Source organism: Scyliorhinus canicula, chromosome 10 (assembly GCF_902713615.1).
Source record: "Scyliorhinus canicula chromosome 10, sScyCan1.1, whole genome shotgun sequence".
Classification (NCBI taxonomy): Eukaryota; Metazoa; Chordata; class Chondrichthyes; order Carcharhiniformes; family Scyliorhinidae; genus Scyliorhinus; species Scyliorhinus canicula.
This window is the reverse complement of record NC_052155.1, coordinates 40073836-40090858: the sequence shown is the minus strand read 5'-3', so window position 1 is coordinate 40090858 and position 17023 is coordinate 40073836. Positions and strand designations below refer to the sequence as shown.

At 48.6% G+C, this 17023-nt stretch overlaps 1 protein-coding gene across 3 annotated transcripts in view; it reads right to left on the bottom strand.

Moving 5' to 3' along the window:
• Window positions 1-16739, bottom strand: part of LOC119972307 (CMP-N-acetylneuraminate-beta-galactosamide-alpha-2,3-sialyltransferase 1-like) — a 99509-nt gene extending 82770 nt beyond the window's left edge. Inside the window, exon 1 of one of the 3 annotated variants that reach the window (XM_038808802.1) lies at window positions 16467-16739. The gene's annotated coding sequence lies outside the window, so the exon portion shown is untranslated. The remainder of the gene's footprint in view (window positions 1-16466) is intronic. The other 2 variants (XM_038808800.1, XM_038808801.1) reach the window with 2 other exon arrangements.
• Window positions 16740-17023: the final 284 nt, after the last annotated feature.

The following is a 17023-nucleotide window of genomic DNA, read 5'->3' as shown; positions in this document are numbered from 1 at the left end:
CATTCCTCGTTCAGTCTCTTCTTCCATTTCCTCCCATTGATCCCACGCACACTAATGTTGAACCTTCTTTTGCTGTGTCACAGTGTTTTTCCACTGAAAAGTTGGCTGTCATTCTACTGTACTTTGTCATTGGATACATCACTTAGTTGATCATATTACTGAACACTTGTACAATATTTCACTTCCTCATGTTTTGCTTTGTTCCTTCAATCATACTACACAGCATTGTCATTTGGCTCTTAATTTTGATTGATTAAAAATTGTACTTGTAAACTTTTGTGACCTCACAAATTAAATATCTGCTACTATACTTACACATGAACACATTTCTGGGGACACAGGAGCTACAAATACTTTTCCAGGTCAAAGGCGAGTCAGTTTCTTAGTACAGTGACACTGCCGAATTGTGGGATAACGTTTGTGCCCACACACCCTCCAATATCTCATGGATCTATGGAATGTCTTTCCTGTGAGTTGGACAGATCAAAACTGCTCTTGTCTCAATTCCCAGTGGTGTTACAAGTTAAAGACACATAGGCACCAGGCTAATTTCGCAAACATGTCCAGTGATTAGAGAGCTACATAGAGCAGGAAGGTCTTGGGTTTGAGCTGAAGGAAGCAGGTATTCGGCACAGTGGACACAGTGTTCATGGGACCAAAGGAAAGAAAATTGCACTTCAGATCACCATTCAGCAGTTCTGTGCTCGCAAAGCCTGTTCATGGGTAAGAGCTGAGGACAGAGCCAAGCTGGCAGCAGTTGGACCACATCGTCAGAACATGAAAACTTGAGTTTTAGAAAGGTACTACGTACGGTGTTGATTTCCATCCTAACAAGAGCCACTCGAGTGTTTAGCCTGGGGAGGGATGGGAGTGTGGTTGTGACGATAGCTCGGAGGGCTGTCCCCGTGCAGGAGCTCTCTCCTCCATCCTCACCCACTCCTCTCCTGGTTCCTTGACTTATTCCCGTACTCTTTCTGCAGTGGCTGCCCAGTGGAGGAAATGTAACTTCAGTCCCCACCCCCAACAAACGGCAAGATTAGCTTGTTGAACGTAGATTTCTTCAAATCTAGACTCTCATCTTGAATCAGTTTCTCATCTTGAATCATTCTCCAACTACAGGGGAAGACAACATTGGACTCTTTAGATCTTTATTTTCATGGCAATTTATTGCCGTATATCCCCGCCCCTGTGAGGATGCTTTCAGGTATGGTCAAGATATTTGGCTACACCTCAAGTTAAGTCAAAATGTTAGGTATCACCTGATGGAACCACTAATTCTACGGACACGTGCTTGTAGGATTAGAATAGCGGTTTTAATATACTTACAACACAGCCAGCCTGTTCGCCGTTGAACTTTCGATGAACTGGCTGGCTGGCTCTGTGGCACGGATCTTTATACAGCAGCTCCAGGGGGAGGAGTTCTGGGCGGAGCAGAGGGGGGAGCCAGTACAAACTCTCGAGTACTCCCAGAGCTACTCCCCCTGGTGGTCAGGTAGTGCAACTGCACTTACAATATCGGTACATATATACAATGGGAACAGACTGACATTGGTAACTTATAATACCGTGTGAATCTCATTCACCACATTCACCCCCCTGTGAAAAAATCAAGTCCGGCGGGGGTGGTGGCTCACAGAGTTAGTCTGTCCGGTGGACGAATTGTTCATTGCGCTCTGCGGAGCACCGGGGTTGCAGCCTCTTGCGGTGGCTGGGTGGGTGTTGAGAGCTGGGGTACGATGGCAGGCTCCGGGGCGGGTCTCGTCCAAACTTCATACCCCTCTGGCTCGACCGGAGACTGGGGGCGTTGGGGGCGGGCTGGTGCTGGCGCGTGGAACAGGTGGGGTGAGCTTGCGGAATCGGGGGCGCGAGGGGGCGGCAGCATAGGGAACGGGATAAGGGGTTCCTCAGTGGGGGTAGGGGGGGGCTGGATCCAGCGGGTGCCAGGTCCCGAAGGGATACTGTGTCCTGGTGACCGTCCGGGAACTCCACGAATGCGTACTGAGGGTTGGAATGGAGGAGGCGCACCTTTTCAACAAGGGGGTCGGTTTTGTGCGCCCTGGCGTGCTTCCTCAGGAGAACCGGGCCTGGTGTCCTCAGCCACGCCGGAAGTGAGACCCCCGTGGTAGTGCCCCTAGAAAAAATTAAGAGCCGCTCGTGAGGGGTTTGATTGGTCGCTGTGCAGAGGAGTGATCTAATTGCGTGGAGCGCGTCTGGGAGGACTTCTTGCCATTGGGAGACTTGGAGTTTTCTAGACCGAAGGGTCAGTAGGATGGTCTTCCAGACCGCCGCGTTCTCCCTCCCCACCTGCCCGTTCCCCCTGGGTTTGTAGCTGGTAGTCCTGCTCGAGGCAATGCCCTTGTCGAGCAGGTACTGACGCAGCTCGTCGCTCATAAAGGACGAACCCCGGTCGCTGTGCACGTAGCTGGGGAAACCAAATAGGGTGAAGACACTATGCAGGGCCCTAATGCCTGTGTGGGAGGTCATATCGGGGCATGGAATGGCGAAGGGGAATCGGGAGAACTCGTCTATGATGTTGAGAAAATAAATGTTCTTGTTAGAGGAGGGGAGTGGCCCTTTGAAATCGATCGCAAGGCGTTCAAAGGGCCTAGAAGTCTTGACCAGGTGGGCCCTGTCTGGTCTATAGAAGTGCGGTTTGCACTCCGCACAGATCGGGCAGTCCCTGGTGACCGCTTTTACCTCCTCATTGGAGAAAGGCAGGTTTCGGGCTCTGATGTAGTGGGCGAGCCGGGTGTCCCCTGGATGGTAGAGGTCATCGTGGATGGCTTTCAGACGGCTGATATGCGCGCTGGCGCATGTTCCGCGGGATAGGGCATCCGAGGGCTTGTTGAGCTTCCTCGGTCGATATTTAATATTGTAACTATTATTGCGGGATCGGGGGTGCGAGGGGGCAGCAACATAGGGAACGGGGTATGGGGTTCCTCAGTGGGGGTAGGGGGGGGGCTGGATCCAGCGGGTGCCAAGTCCCGAAGGGAGTTCGATCCTCCACCGAAGGATTTTATCGTTTTTTATTTTGCCCCTTTGCGAGTTGTCAAACATAAAGGCAATCGATCGTTGGTCGGTGATGAGGGTGAACCTCTTACCTGCGAGGTAGTGCCTCCAGTGATGAACAGCCTCCACGATGGCTTGTGCTTCCTTCTCGACTGAGGAGTGTCGGAGTTCTGAAGTGGATAGGGTACGGGAGAAAAATGCAACGGGCCTCCCTGCCTGATTTAAAGTGGCTACTAGAGCTACTTCTGAGGCATCGCTCTCAACCTGAAAGGGAGTGGATTCATCCACCGCCCGCATGGCTGCTTTGGTGATGTCCTCCTTGATGCAGCTGGAGGCCTGGCGCGCCTCAGCTGACAGGGGAAATCGTGTGGCCTTAAAGAATGGGCGGGCATTGTCCGCATATTGAAGGACCCACTGGGCGCAGTATGAAAAGAACCCCAAGCACCGTTTGAGGGCCTTGGGACAATGAGGGAGGGGGAGTTCTAAGAGGGGGTCCAGGTCTGGGTCTGGGCCCAGGACTCCGTTCTCCACGACGTAGCCGAGGATGGCCAGTCTGTTTGTGCGGAAAACGCATTTCTCCTTGTTATAAGTGAGGTTTAATTTCTGTGCCGTTTGGAGAAAACGGTGGAGGTTGGCGTCATGGTCCTGCTGGTCATAGCCGCAGATGGTAATATTGTCCAGATACGGAAATGTGGCCTGCAGCCCGTACTGGTCTACCATTCGGCCCATTGCTCGCTGGAACACCGAAACACTGTTAGTGACGCCGAAAGGAACCCGGAGGAAACGGAAGAGACGGCCATCGGCCTCGAACGCCGTGTAGTGGCGGTCCTCCGGGCGGATTGGGAGCTGGTGGTATGCAGACTTCAGATCCACCGTGGAAAATAGCCGATATTGGGCGATCTGGTTAACCATGTCTGCAATTCTGGGGAGGGGATACGCGTCTAGGAGCGTAAAGCGATTTATGGTCAGACTATAGTCGACGACCATGCAAAATTTTTCCCCGGTCTTGACGACCACCACCTGAGCTCTCCAGGGACTATTACTGGCCTCTATGATCCCCTCACTGAGCAGCCGTCGGACCTCCGATCGGATAAAGACTCTATCCTGTAGGCTGTATCGCCTGCTGTGAGTAGCTACTGGTTTGCAATCTGGAGTGAGATTGGTGAAGAGAGGAGGGGGGAGATGCGCAGCATGGCTAGGCTGCAGATAGTGAGTGGGGGCAGGGGCCCGCCGAAGCTAAGGGTGAGTCTCTTGAGGTTGCACTGGAAACCCAGGCCTAATAAGAGTTGCACGCAGAGGTCGGCAGGACATAAAGTTTAAATTTCGAATAACTAGTGCCTCGAATTGTGAGCGTAGCGACGGTGCGTCTTTGGATTTGGACTGAGTGGGAGCCCGAAGCTAGAGGGATAGTTTGGCTCACAGGAAAAATAGGAAGCGAACAGCTTCTTACCAGCTCTGGGTATATGAAGCTCTAGGTGCTCCCGGAGCCAAAGAGGCATGGCGTGCTGTACCCGTTGATCTGGAGCTCCGCCATCGAACATCGTAGGTGCTTGGGGCGGGAATGATCTAGAGTGATCGCGTTGAGTTACGGGCCACGTGATGGGTGCCCGGGGAAGTCGTAGTCTTCCGAGTGGGCGTCCGGTTGAGTAGATGCTGGTACGTTCTGGCAAGCTTGATGCAGGATCGCTGCGCTGAGTTGCGGGCCGCGTGATGAGTGCCCGGGGAAGTCGTAGTCTTCTGATGAGCTATCTGAGCTTGGAGATGCAGATGGGGCCCGTGGATCGCACGTGGTGAGCGGCAAGGAAGATGGCGTCCAAGATGGCGGCCCCCATGAGTCGCACGTGGCCGGCCGCATGGTGGGGGTTTGCCAAGATGGCGGCCCCCATGGATCGCATGTGGCAGGAGGGGGCGGAGTCGGGGCGCAGGCCGCAGCGTTTCGGGCCCCGCGAGCCCGCTGGTGCTGGGAGCGATTTGTTCTCTCTACTGGGGAGTTAGAAACTGGGGCCCTTTTCGCGAGACACACTCTGGCATAGTGGCCTTTCTTCCCGCAGCTGCTGTAGGTCGCGGATCGGGCTGGGCAGTGCTGCCGCGGGTGCTGGCTTTGTCCACAGAAATGGCAGGCTGGGGCGGCTGAATAGCTGGCTGGGGCAGCAGAGTGACTGGCTGGGGCCGCAGAGTAACTGGCTTTGGCAGCGCGGTAGCTGGGGGGCCGTGCGGCACAGGCCTGGGGGAGTTGTTGGTCGGGGGCACACGATGAGGTCGCGGGGTCCGCGGGAAACGAGGTGAGGCTGCGGAAGGAGACTTCCATAGTGGTAGCAGCCTCCACAGTAGTATCTAAGTCCTGGGCCCCCTTTTCTAGCAGTCTTTGGTGCACATAGTTCGATCTAAGGTCCGCCACGAAAATGTCCCGCACAGCAAGCTCCCTATGTTCAGCCGCGGTAACGGCCTGATAATTACAGTCATTGGAAAGATTGTTCAGTTCACGTACAAATTCGGCTAGCGTTTCTGTAGGCCGCTGACGGCGAGTCGTAAACACGTGGCGTACATAAACCTCGTTAATGGGCCTAACGTACATTTTGTCCAATATCGCCAGCGCTGCGTGTAAGAACCGGCTGTGTGGAGATTCTGTGGCTTACCCTCGCGTGCAGTAGGCTGAGCTTTTGTTCCTCCGTTGTTCCAGCGGTGCTGGCTTCTGCCAGGTAGGCCGAATATCAAACTATTCGGAAGGACAGAGTGGATGGTAAGGGAGGTGGTGTTGCTCTGTTATTTAAGGATGACATCCGGGCAATAGTAAGGGATGACATCGGTGCTATGGAGGATAAGGTTGAATCCATTTGGGTGGAAATCAGGAATAGTAAGGCGAAAAAGTCACTGATAGTAGTCTATCGGCCACCAAATAGTAACGTTATGGTGGGGCAGGCAATAAACAAAGAAATAACTGATGCATGTAGAAATGGTACAGCAGTTATCATGGGGGATTTTAATCTACATGTCGATTGGTTTAACCAGGTCGGTCAAGGCAACCTTGAGGAGGAGTTTATAGAATGTATCCGCGATAGTTTCCTAGAACAGTATGTAATGGAACCTACGAGGGAACAAGCGGTCCTAGATCTTGTCCTGTGTAATGAGACAGGATTGATTCATGATCTCATAGTTAGGGATCCTCTCGGAAGGAGCGATCACAATATGGTGGAATTTAAAATACAGATTGAGGGTGAGAAAGTAAAATCAAATACTACTGTTTTGTGTTTAAACAAAGGAGATTACAATGGGATGAGAGAAGAACTAGCTAAGGTAGACTGGGAGCAAAGACTTTATGGTGGAACAGTTGAGGAACAGTGGAGAACCATCCAAGCGATTTTTCACAGTGCTCAGCAAAGGTTTATACCAACAAAAAGGAAGGACGGTAGAAAGAGGGAAAATCGACCGTGGATATCTAAGGAAATAAGGGAGAGTATCAAATTGAAGGAAAAAGCATATAAAGTGGCAAAGATTGCTGGGAGACTAGAGGACTGGGAAATCTTTAGGGGGCAAAAGAAAGCTACTAAAAAAGCTATAAAGAAGAGTAAGATAGAGTATGAGAGTAAACTTGCTCAGAATATAAAAACAGACAGTAAAAGTTTTTACAAATATATAAAACAAAAAAGAGTGGCTAAGGTAGATATTGGTCCTTTAGAGGATGAGAAGGGAGTTTTAATAATGCGAAATGAGGAAATGGCTGAGGAACTGAACAGGTTTTTTGGGTCGGTCTTCACAGTGGAAGACACAAATAACATGCCAGCGGCTGATAGAAATGAGGCTATGACAGGTGAGGACCTTGAGAGGATTTTTATCACTAAGGAGGTAGTGATGGGCAAGCTAATGGGGCTAAAGGTAGACAAGTCTCCTGGCCCTGATGGAATGCATCCCAGAGTGCTAAAAGAGATGGCTAGGGAAATTGCAGATGCACCAGTGATAATTTACCAAAATTCACTAGACTCTGGGGTGGTCCCGGTGGATTGGAAATTAGCAAACGTGACACCACTGTTTAAAAAAGAAGGTAGGCAGAAAACAGGAAATTATAGGCCAGTGAGCTTAACTTCGGTAGTAGGGAAAATGCTGGAATCTATCATCAAGGAAGAAATAGCGAGGCATCTGGATAGTAATTGTCCCATTGGGCAGACGCAGCATGGGTTCATAAAGGGTAGGTCATGCCTAACTAATTTAGTGGAATTTTTTGAGGACATTACCAGTGCAGTAGATAACGGGGAGCCAATGGATGTGGTATATCTGGATTTCCAGAAAGCCTTTGACAAGGTGCCACACAAAAGGTTGCTGCATAAGATAAAGATGCATGGCATTAAGGGTAAAGTAGTAGCATGGATAGAGGATTGGTTAATTAATAGAAAGCAAAGAGTGGGGATTAATGGGTGTTTCTCTGGTTGGCAATCAGTAGCTAGTGGTGTCCCTCAGGGATCCTTGTTGGGCCCACAATTGTTCACAATTTACATAGATGATTTGGAGTTGGGGACCAAGGGCAATGTGTCCAAGTTTGCAGATGACACTAAGATGAGTGGTAAAGCGAAAAGTACAGAGGATACTGGAAGTCTGCAGAGGGATTTGGATAGGTTAAGTGAATGGGCTAGGGTCTGGCAGATGGAATACAATGTTGACAAATGTGAGGTTATCCATTTTGGTAGGAATAACAGCAAACAGGATTATTATTTAAACGATAAAATATTAAAGCATGCCGCTGTGCAGAGAGACCTGGGTGTGCTCGTGCATGAGTCACAGAAAGTTGGTTTACAGGTGCAACAGGTGATTAAGAAGGCAAATGGAATTTTGTCCTCCATTGCTAGAGGGATGGAGTTTAACACTGGGGAGGTTATGTTGCAATTGTATAAGGTGTTAGTGAGGCCACACCTGGAGTATTGTGTTCAGTTTTGGTCTCCTTACTTGAGAAAGGACATACTGGCATTGGAGGGTGCGCAGAGGAGATTCACTAGGTTAATCCCAGAGCTGAAGGGGTTGGATTATGAGGAGAGGTTGAGTAGACTGGAACTGTACTCGTTGGAATTTAGAAGGATGAGGGGGGATCTTATAGAAACATTTAAAATTATGAAGGGAACAGATAGGATAGATGCGGGCAGGTTGTTTCCACTGGCGGGTGAAAGCAGAACTAGGGGACATAGCCTCAAAATAAGGGGAAGTAGATTTAGGACTGAGATTAGGAGGAATTTCTTCACCCAAAGGGTTGTGAATCTATGGAATTCCTTGCCCAGTGAAGCAGTTGAGGCTCCTTCATTACATGTTTTTAAGGTAAAGATAGATAGTTTTTTGAAGAATAAAGGGATTAAGGGTTATGGTGTTCGGGCCGGAAAGTGGAGCTGAGTCCACAAAAGATCAGCCATGATCTCATTGAATGGCGGAGCAGGCTCGAGGGGCCAGATGGCCTACTCCTGCTCCTAGTTCTTATGTTATTATGTTCTTATGTTCTTAAAACATCTCAGCCAGTGGGAGAAGATTTCTTTAGCCTCTGCATCCTGCGGGTCGAGTTCTAGGCTGCTTCCATGATTTACTTCGGCTGCTTCGTAAGTATATTAAATTGATGGAACCATCAATTTTACGGACACGTGCTTGTAGGATTAGAATAGCGGTTTTAATATACTTCCAACAGAGCCTGCCTGTTCGCCGTTGAACTTTCAATGAACTGGCCGGCTGGCTCTGTGGCACGGATCTTTATACAGCAGCTCCAGGGGGAGGAGTTCTGGGCAGAGCCAAGGGGGGAGCCCAGTACAAACTCCCGAGTACTCCCAGAGCTACTCCCCCTGGTGGTAAGGTAGTGCAACTGCACTTACAATATCGGTACATATATACAATGGGAACAGAGTGACATTGGTAACTTATAATACCGTGTGAATCTCATTCACCACATGACCGAGTTTAATTACTGAACGAGCCAAGAGGTTGATAGGATTTTGCATTATTGTTCTGGGCTTTCTTAATCAACCTGTTTTGGTCACTTAATATACTAAAAACTAAGGACTCAGTTGAATGTCGGAATGCATTTGAGTTTTATTAAGCGGCTGTATAATAAGCAACTGTTCAATGGCGTATTACTCAACATGGTTCATATGTTGTGAATGCACCCCTTTATTTAAAACGTCAGCCATTTTAAATAATAGCTGATTATTGTCCACAACACACTCCCTATTTAAACTTGAATACAACACCTGAAATGCAAACACAAATATGTTCACCCTCACCGTCTATGAGTTCACTAAGCCAATCCAATCACAAAATATAGACTTTTATCCGATGAGCCCCCAATTTATTACAGGCTAGAGCTTAGAAACTCCAAAGTGTTATGGACCAGGGTTTAGAGAATCCCAAAGTGTGTCATGGAGTTAACCTGACCCACAACTTGTAATAGATTGTGATATGTGGAAAAACTAGAACCAGAGGACACCATCTCAGATTAAAGGGACAATCTTTTAAAACAGAGATCAGGAGGAATTTCTTCAGCCAGAGGGTAGTGAATCTGTGCAACTCTTTGCCGCATGCAGACAGGGAAAGCACCAGGACCTGACGGGTTCCCGGTGGAGTTTTATAAGAAGTTCTCAGACCTGCTGGGCCAGTTGCTAGTAAGGACCCTGAATGGGGCAAGGGAGGGGGGGCATTGCCCCCGACGATGTCTAGAGCAATAATCTCACTGATCCAGAAGCGGGATAAGGACCCCCCTCCAGTGTGGGTCTTACAGGCCAATCTTGCTCCTCAACGTGGACGCAAAGTTGTTGGCTAAGATACTGTTCAGGAGGGTGGAAGATCTGGTCCAGATGGTTATCCATGAGGACCAAACAGGTTTTGTGAAGGGGAGGCAGCTGAATGTTAATGTGCGGCGGCTCCTTAATGTCATGATGATGGCGCCGGCGGATGGGGAGGGGGAAATAGTAGCATCGATGGATGCGGGGAAAGCTTTTGATAGGGTGGAGTGGAGCTACTTGTGGGAAGTGTTGAGGAGATTTGGGTTTGGTGAGGGTTTCATTAGCTGGATGAGGCTGCTGTATAGTTCCCCGGTAGCGAGTGTGGTGACAAATGGGAGGAGGTCGGAGGACTATTGGCTGTCCCGGGGGACGAGGCAGGGGTGCCCCTTGTCTCCCCTGCTCTTTGCGTTAGCAATTGAACCCCTGGCCATGGCGCTGAGGGATTTGAAGAACTGGAGGGGGATTGTGCGGGGGTGGCGGAGGAGCACCGGTTGTCGCTGTACGTGGATGATTTACTGTTGTACATCGTGGATCCTGCGGGGGGAATGCCAGAGGTATTGAGGATACTTGGGGGGTTTGGGGACTTTTCGGGCTATAAGCTCAACATGGGGAAGAGTGAGCTGTTTGTGCTGCCTGGGGGACCAGGAGAGGGAGCTCCCGTTGAAGAGGGCGGAGAGGAGCTTTCGATATCTTGGTGTCCAGATAGCTAGGAGCTGGGGGGCCCTTCATAGGCTAAACTTTTCAAGGCTGGCGGAACAGATGGAGGAGGAGTTTAGGAGGTGGGATGCGCTGCCACTCTCTTTGGCGGGCAGGGTCCAGTCAATTAAGATGACGGTGCTCCCGAGATTTTTGTTTCTCTTCATCTCCATCTTGATTCCAAAGGCTTTTTTTAGGAGGGTTAATAAGAGTATTCTGGGGTTCGTGTGGGCACGGAAGACCCCGAGAGTGAGGAGGGTATTCCTGGAGCGAGGCAGGGAGGTAGGTGGTTTGGCGTTGCCCAACTTGTGTGGGTACTACTGGGCTGCGAATGTGGCAATGATTCGTAGGTGGGTGATGGAGGGGGAGGGTGCCGCATGGAAGAGGTTGGAGGTGGCGTCCTGTGCGGGCACGAGTTTGGAGGCACTGGTGACGGCCCCGCTCCCACTCCCCCCGGCAAGGTACTCTACGAGTCCGGTAGTGGTGGCTTCCCTCAAATTTTGGGGGCAGTGGAGGCGGCATGGGGGGACGTGAAGGCCTCAGTTTGGGCCCCGATACGGGGCAATCACTGGTTTGCACCACGGAGAATAGATGGTGCGTTTTTGAGTTGGCATAGGGGCAGGCATCAGGCGGATGGGGGACCTTTTCCTCAACGGGAAGTTTGCGACTTTAGAGGAGTTGGAGGGGAAGTGGGATCTCCCCCCTGGGAATACTTTCATGTATATGCAGATTAGGGTGTTTGTTAAGCGGCAGGTGGCGGAGTTTCCGCTATTGCCGCCAATGGGGGTGCAGGATAGGGTGCTCTCGGGGACGTGGATCGGTGAGGGTAGGATCTCGGCAATTTATCAGCTGATGCAGGAGGGGGAGGAGGCCACGGTGGAAGAGCTGAAAGCGAAGTGGGAGGAGGAGCTGGGGGAGGAGATCGACGAGGGGACGTGGGCGGACGCCCTGAGGAGGGTGAACAAGTCCTCTTCATGCGCACGGCTCAGCTTAATTCAGCTGAAGTTGCTGCATAGGGCGCACATGACTGGGGCCAGGCTGAGCCGGTTCTTTGGGGGCGTGGACAGGTGTAGGAGGTGTTCGGGAGGCCCGGCGAATCACACCCACATGTTCTGGGCGTGTCCGGTGTTGGAGGGGTTCTGGAAGGGGGTGGCGGAGACCTTGTCCAAGGTGGTCGGTTCCAGGGTGGAACCGGGCTGGGGGCTCGCTATCTTTGGGGTGGCATCGGAGCCGGGAGTACAGGAGGCGAGAGTGGCCGGTATCCTGGCCTTTGGTCTCTAGTAGCCCGGCGTAGGATTCTTTTACAGTGGAGGGACGCGAAGCCCTCGAGCCTGGAATCCTGGATTAACGACATGGCCGGGTTCATCAAACTGGACAGGGTCAAGTTTGTCCTGAGGGGGTTGGTACAAAGGTTCTTCCTGCGGTGGCAGCCCTTTCTCGATTTCCTGGCGGAGTGTTAGAGGGTGGTCAGTCCCAGCAGCAACCCGGGGGGGGGGGGGGGGGGGTGGTGGTTTATGGGTCTTTTTGTGACTATATGTTTGCTATTTTCTTTTTTGTTATTAATTTATTGCTTTGTATCGGGGGGGGGGGGGCCCGGGGGGGGGGGGGGGGTCTGTCTGTTTATTCCTATGCCTTGTTTATTTTATGATGTGGAGATGCCGGCGTTGGACTGGGGTGAGCACAGTAAGAAGTCTTAAAACACCAGGTTAAAGTCCAACAGTTTTGACTCAAACACACCTGAGGAAGGAGCTGCGCTCCGAAAGCTCGTGGTTGAATCAAACCTGTTGGACTTTAACCTGGTGTTGTAAGACTTCTTACTGTTGTTTATTTTATTGTTGGGAGAAAATTTGTTGTTGAAAAATTTGAATAAAAATTATTTTTTTAAAAAACGATTGAATGGCAGAGCAGACTCGATGGTGTTATGGGCCAGGGTTCAGAGAACCCCAAAGTGTATCATGGAGTTCAACTGACCCACAACTTTTAATAGATTGTGGTATGGGGAGCACAGGGCCCACTCTGCAGGTGTGGTACATCAGAAATGGAAAAGTATTTTTTAAAGCAAAACAATTTTTATTCTATGAACTCAAGTTAACCTTATTAAAACATACAGCGAACATCGTAGCAACCATTAATTCAAATACAACCCCCAAAGAATACAACTCTAAGTAATCCTCTAAGCTTTCCTTTTAACAACCATAAGATTGAAAACACCTTTCACCAGAAGCACATCAGGTTAAAGTCACTACTGTTATTAGTTTTAAATCACCAGGATCGATATACAGTCTTTAGATTACTGAGAGAGACTCTAATACATCTTCTGGCTGTGATTGCAGCTATCCAGCTCTGAAAACAAAACCAAAACACACCCTGCAGCAAACAGCCTAAAACAAAAGTAAAAAGCTGACAGACAGCCCAACTCTACCCTCTCTCTGACATCACTGCAGTAATAAAGACTCATTTCTTAAAGGTACTCTCACTACAGATATTTATATACATACCTATTTATAAACACTCATTTCTTAAAGGTACTCCCACATGACAAATCTGTACCATGAAGTTCACCTGACCTATAACTTTTATGTTGAATTTGGCTAGGATGAGCACAAGAATCTTCACTTCAGGTGTGATTCATCAGACTTTCGAGACGCTTTGATCAAAACAAAGTTTATTGTAACAATGTAGTTAACATATATGAAAGAAGAATTTGTTATCAATTACAAACATGAAAAACAAACAACCGCTACAGTAATTTATGTATATAACTCTTAATGACTCTTGTATAACCCTTCGTAGCTGTTCCAATTCAATACAATATCCAATAAACCAAAACCCCTTTCAAGGATGTGGCCTAGCACACTGTAATCTCACTTGAATGGGACTGGTCCTTTCCCTGAGATCCAGCCTCCAACCAGCAGATTCAAAACTCCCTCCGGAAAACAACTCTATCTTTAAATTTACCAAGGCAGTTTGCCACACCCAGTGTGCTTTCAGTTCCCTGGAACAGCTTTAAAAATAAAAACAGGGAAACACTTTTTTTCTTCTGCAGTCCAAAGGAAAAAAATGAAACTGAAACCTAAGCACGAAAACCTCTCTCACCTGACAGCCAGAGGCCAGCTCCACAAATGACATCACTGAAGCCGTGCTACAAGTCATGTGGTAAGACCAAACTTTCTTAAAGGGTCACTCACATGACATTATGGCCACCCCAGTCCAATGCCGGCATCTCCACATCACATTTATCTGGGGAAGCAGGACTCTTAGAACCCAGAGAGCAATACGTCAGAGAGGGCGACAAGAAAAGTGAGCTTGTATTACCTAACCTCTATACCGGCAATATTCAAATGATGGTGTCTCGACCTCGGTGAAAACTGGTGTCTTATTTCTGCTATTCAACCTCTGTTCCCGCTGTCCCTAACTCCTTCTAAATACACATCGAATCCCATTGCGATTTCCACTCAAAAAAAAAGGAAACAATGTAGTCGACTTTTTAAACTCACTGCTCCTTCGCTGGTAGAACCTATTTGTATCAATCACTAATTCTGGCCTTGCAAGCTTGACTCTCCCTTTGCCTTGTGCCGGGAGAGAGGACTTGAGCATTTTATTTCTACATTAGTAGATGGTTCTTTGCCAGCTTTAACAAACTTGCGGCCAAATTTAACCTGCCTCAATCTCGTTTTCACCGCTATTTCAGGCCCATAGTCTTATTTGCTTTCTTTGCCCATCCTTTCCTCAGCTACCTCCAAACACAGTATTGGAAGTGAGTCTGTCTTTGTCTCAAACATACAGAGGTTTTAATTCCGGATTGCATGATGTCACGCTGTCTTCTGGCCGCTCTCCTCGTCGTAAGATAAGAAATGACTGGGAAGTGGATCTTGGGTTTACCCTTGTAGACGACTGGTGGGAGGAGACCCTGCTTCGGGTCAACTCCACATCCTCCTGTGCTCAGTTAAGCTTAATTCAATTTAAAGTTTTGCAAAGAATTAATTTCACCAAGACCAGAATTAACACGTTCTTTTTCCAATACAAACAACAAATGTGACAGGTGTCCACTTGCCCCTGCGGACCATACCTCCATGTTCTGGTCATGCTTGAAGCTGACTGTTTTTCTTAATCACACTTCTTTGGCACTCTTTCCAAAGTTTTAGATATTAATTTGAAGCCTTGTCCTTTGAAAGCCACATTTGGAGTCCCACCTGATCTGGCCAGTCTCACTATGATTCAGGCAGACGTCATTCCATTCACTTCGTTAGTAGCCCGCAGATAGATTCTATTAAATTTCAAGTCCCCCAAACCATCCACTGTTTCATCTTTGGTTGAAGACTTAATGTCTTTTCTTTATTTGGTGAAGATTAAATATATAATAAGAGGATCTAATGAGAAATGTTTTCATAGATGGAAGCCTTTTGCTCTAGTCTTACCCCTCTTTTAATCTTCACAAAATCGCTTTGATCGTTCCCTACTTTTGCGGCTAGTGTGTTCCCAATAACGATTTCTTATCACGCCAAAATGGATCTGATAATTGCTACCAGAAATAACTATATTGAAAGACGCATTCAAGTGTCTATTAATTATAGTGAAGCATTTGATAAGACCAAACAACCCCAAGGAGGCTGGACACAGCCCTTCTCACTGAAAGGGCATTTCGCGAAAGGGTGCCACAAGCCATCGAAGTATCCTCAAACCAAAAATGGGAGGTCCCACTCTCCACATTCTGGGAGACACTGAAAGCGGTGATCAGGGTGGAAATAATAGTGTCTGGATTCTTACAGATAAGAACGGGGTGGCATGGCGGCACATTGGTTAGCACTGCTGCCTCACGGCTCTAGGGACTCAGGTTCACCTTTCCTCAGATGACTGTGTGGAGTTTGCACTATCTCCCCGTGTCTGCGTGGGTTTCCTCCGGGTGCTTCAGTTTCCTCCCACAATCCAAAGATGTGCAGGTTAGGTGGATTGGCCACGGTAAATTGCCCCTCAGTGTCCAAAAGGTTAGGTGGGGTTACTGGGTTAGGAGGATAGGGTGGGCCTAAGTAGGTGCTCTTTCCAAGGCTCGGTGCAGACTCGATGGGCCAAATGGCTTCCTTCTGCACTATAAACGATGAGTCTACAAAGAAGGAATGAGCATGTCAGAGCGTCTTGCTGGCAAAGATCTTAGGGCGATAAGGAATCTTTATCAGAAACTCAGTTTCCAATATTAATCCTTCAACTAATATGGATACTGATGGTGTGTCTGGTCATTGTTACTTGAGGGAGCATGGCGCACAGATTGGTTACCATGTTTCCTACACCACAGGCAGTGACCATCACTGGAACGGTATTTATTTAATTGGCTGCAAACGGACGTCCTGAGGGTCAGAAAGACGCTATATAAAAGCAAGTTTGTCCTGAGGTATTTATGATCGGACGTGCTGGGGATCACGATGCCAGGGTGCGTCCTGTCTCTGGTGGAAAGCCTGGGAGCGGAAAAAGTCTTTGCTCTCTGCCTAGTGCCTCCGAGTTGGGATGAGTAATAAACTCGAGCACAAGTTCCAGACATCTCCGCACGGCTCCCGATTCGCATGTTCAAATCCCAACAAAATCCAGAAGAAATGAACGGTTTAATGAAGCAAATTCCTCTAGGTGAAGGACCGCAACCCAATCCTTTTTATTGATTCATCCCGGGCTATTGAAAACCGGCGCCTTTATTTTTTAAAAATTAAAACCCGTCTTCACTCACTCACTCTCTCCCCTCCTCCTCACTCTTCCCCACTTTTCGGGATTAAAGAGACGGGAAACACTTGAGACGGTTGTTGCTGTTTTGGTATAATTTTAAGTGTCGTTGAGTTGATTAACAAAATAAAACGGATATAGACAAGCGACCGGACATCCACCCACCAACTCCCAAAGAAAGTTGACCACAATTCGCATGGAAATGTGTTAACAATTAAAACATGCGAATTATTAGTTTTTTAAAAAAAACAAGGGCGGACCTTTTCCCAAAGAACAGTTTATTCATTTGTTTTAAAGAAGCAATGTACTCACCCCTCACCGAGAAGATGCGCATTCCGAGTTTCAATTCTTGTCAAGACCCTCTTGACTTTTTTTTTCTGAGAGGAAAGGGGCCGTCAGTAAAAACAAAGGCGGATTTGGCAGCGAAAGGCGGGCGGGCTTCATTAAAAGAAAACCAAGTAGCAGGAAGGTTCCTCGGCCGGGAAGATAAGAAGCGCCTGCTGCACTCCTCTTGTTACTGTGTGCAGATAGAGAATGGGCTTTTGAGTGGCCCCCAGATGCAAGCTCCACCTATGGCTGCATACTGTGCAGCACAACCACTAAGAATTGAAATGAATGATTCAGTCAACCTCCACCCACCCCTACACCAGACCATACCTGTTCCCACCCCCCGCCTCCGCCTCCCCCACTCGCGAGTTGGCAAAGTTAGAAAGTAACAAAGCAACACGGGAGTGAAGAATCAACCAGTGATGCAGCACACAAGGAAACCATTCTGGCCCATTTAGCTTGCCAGTGCTGTCACAGAACAATCAAATCCAGCTAGGCTGGCTCCCTCCCCTTCAATTATTTACCCAATTCCATCTTGACAG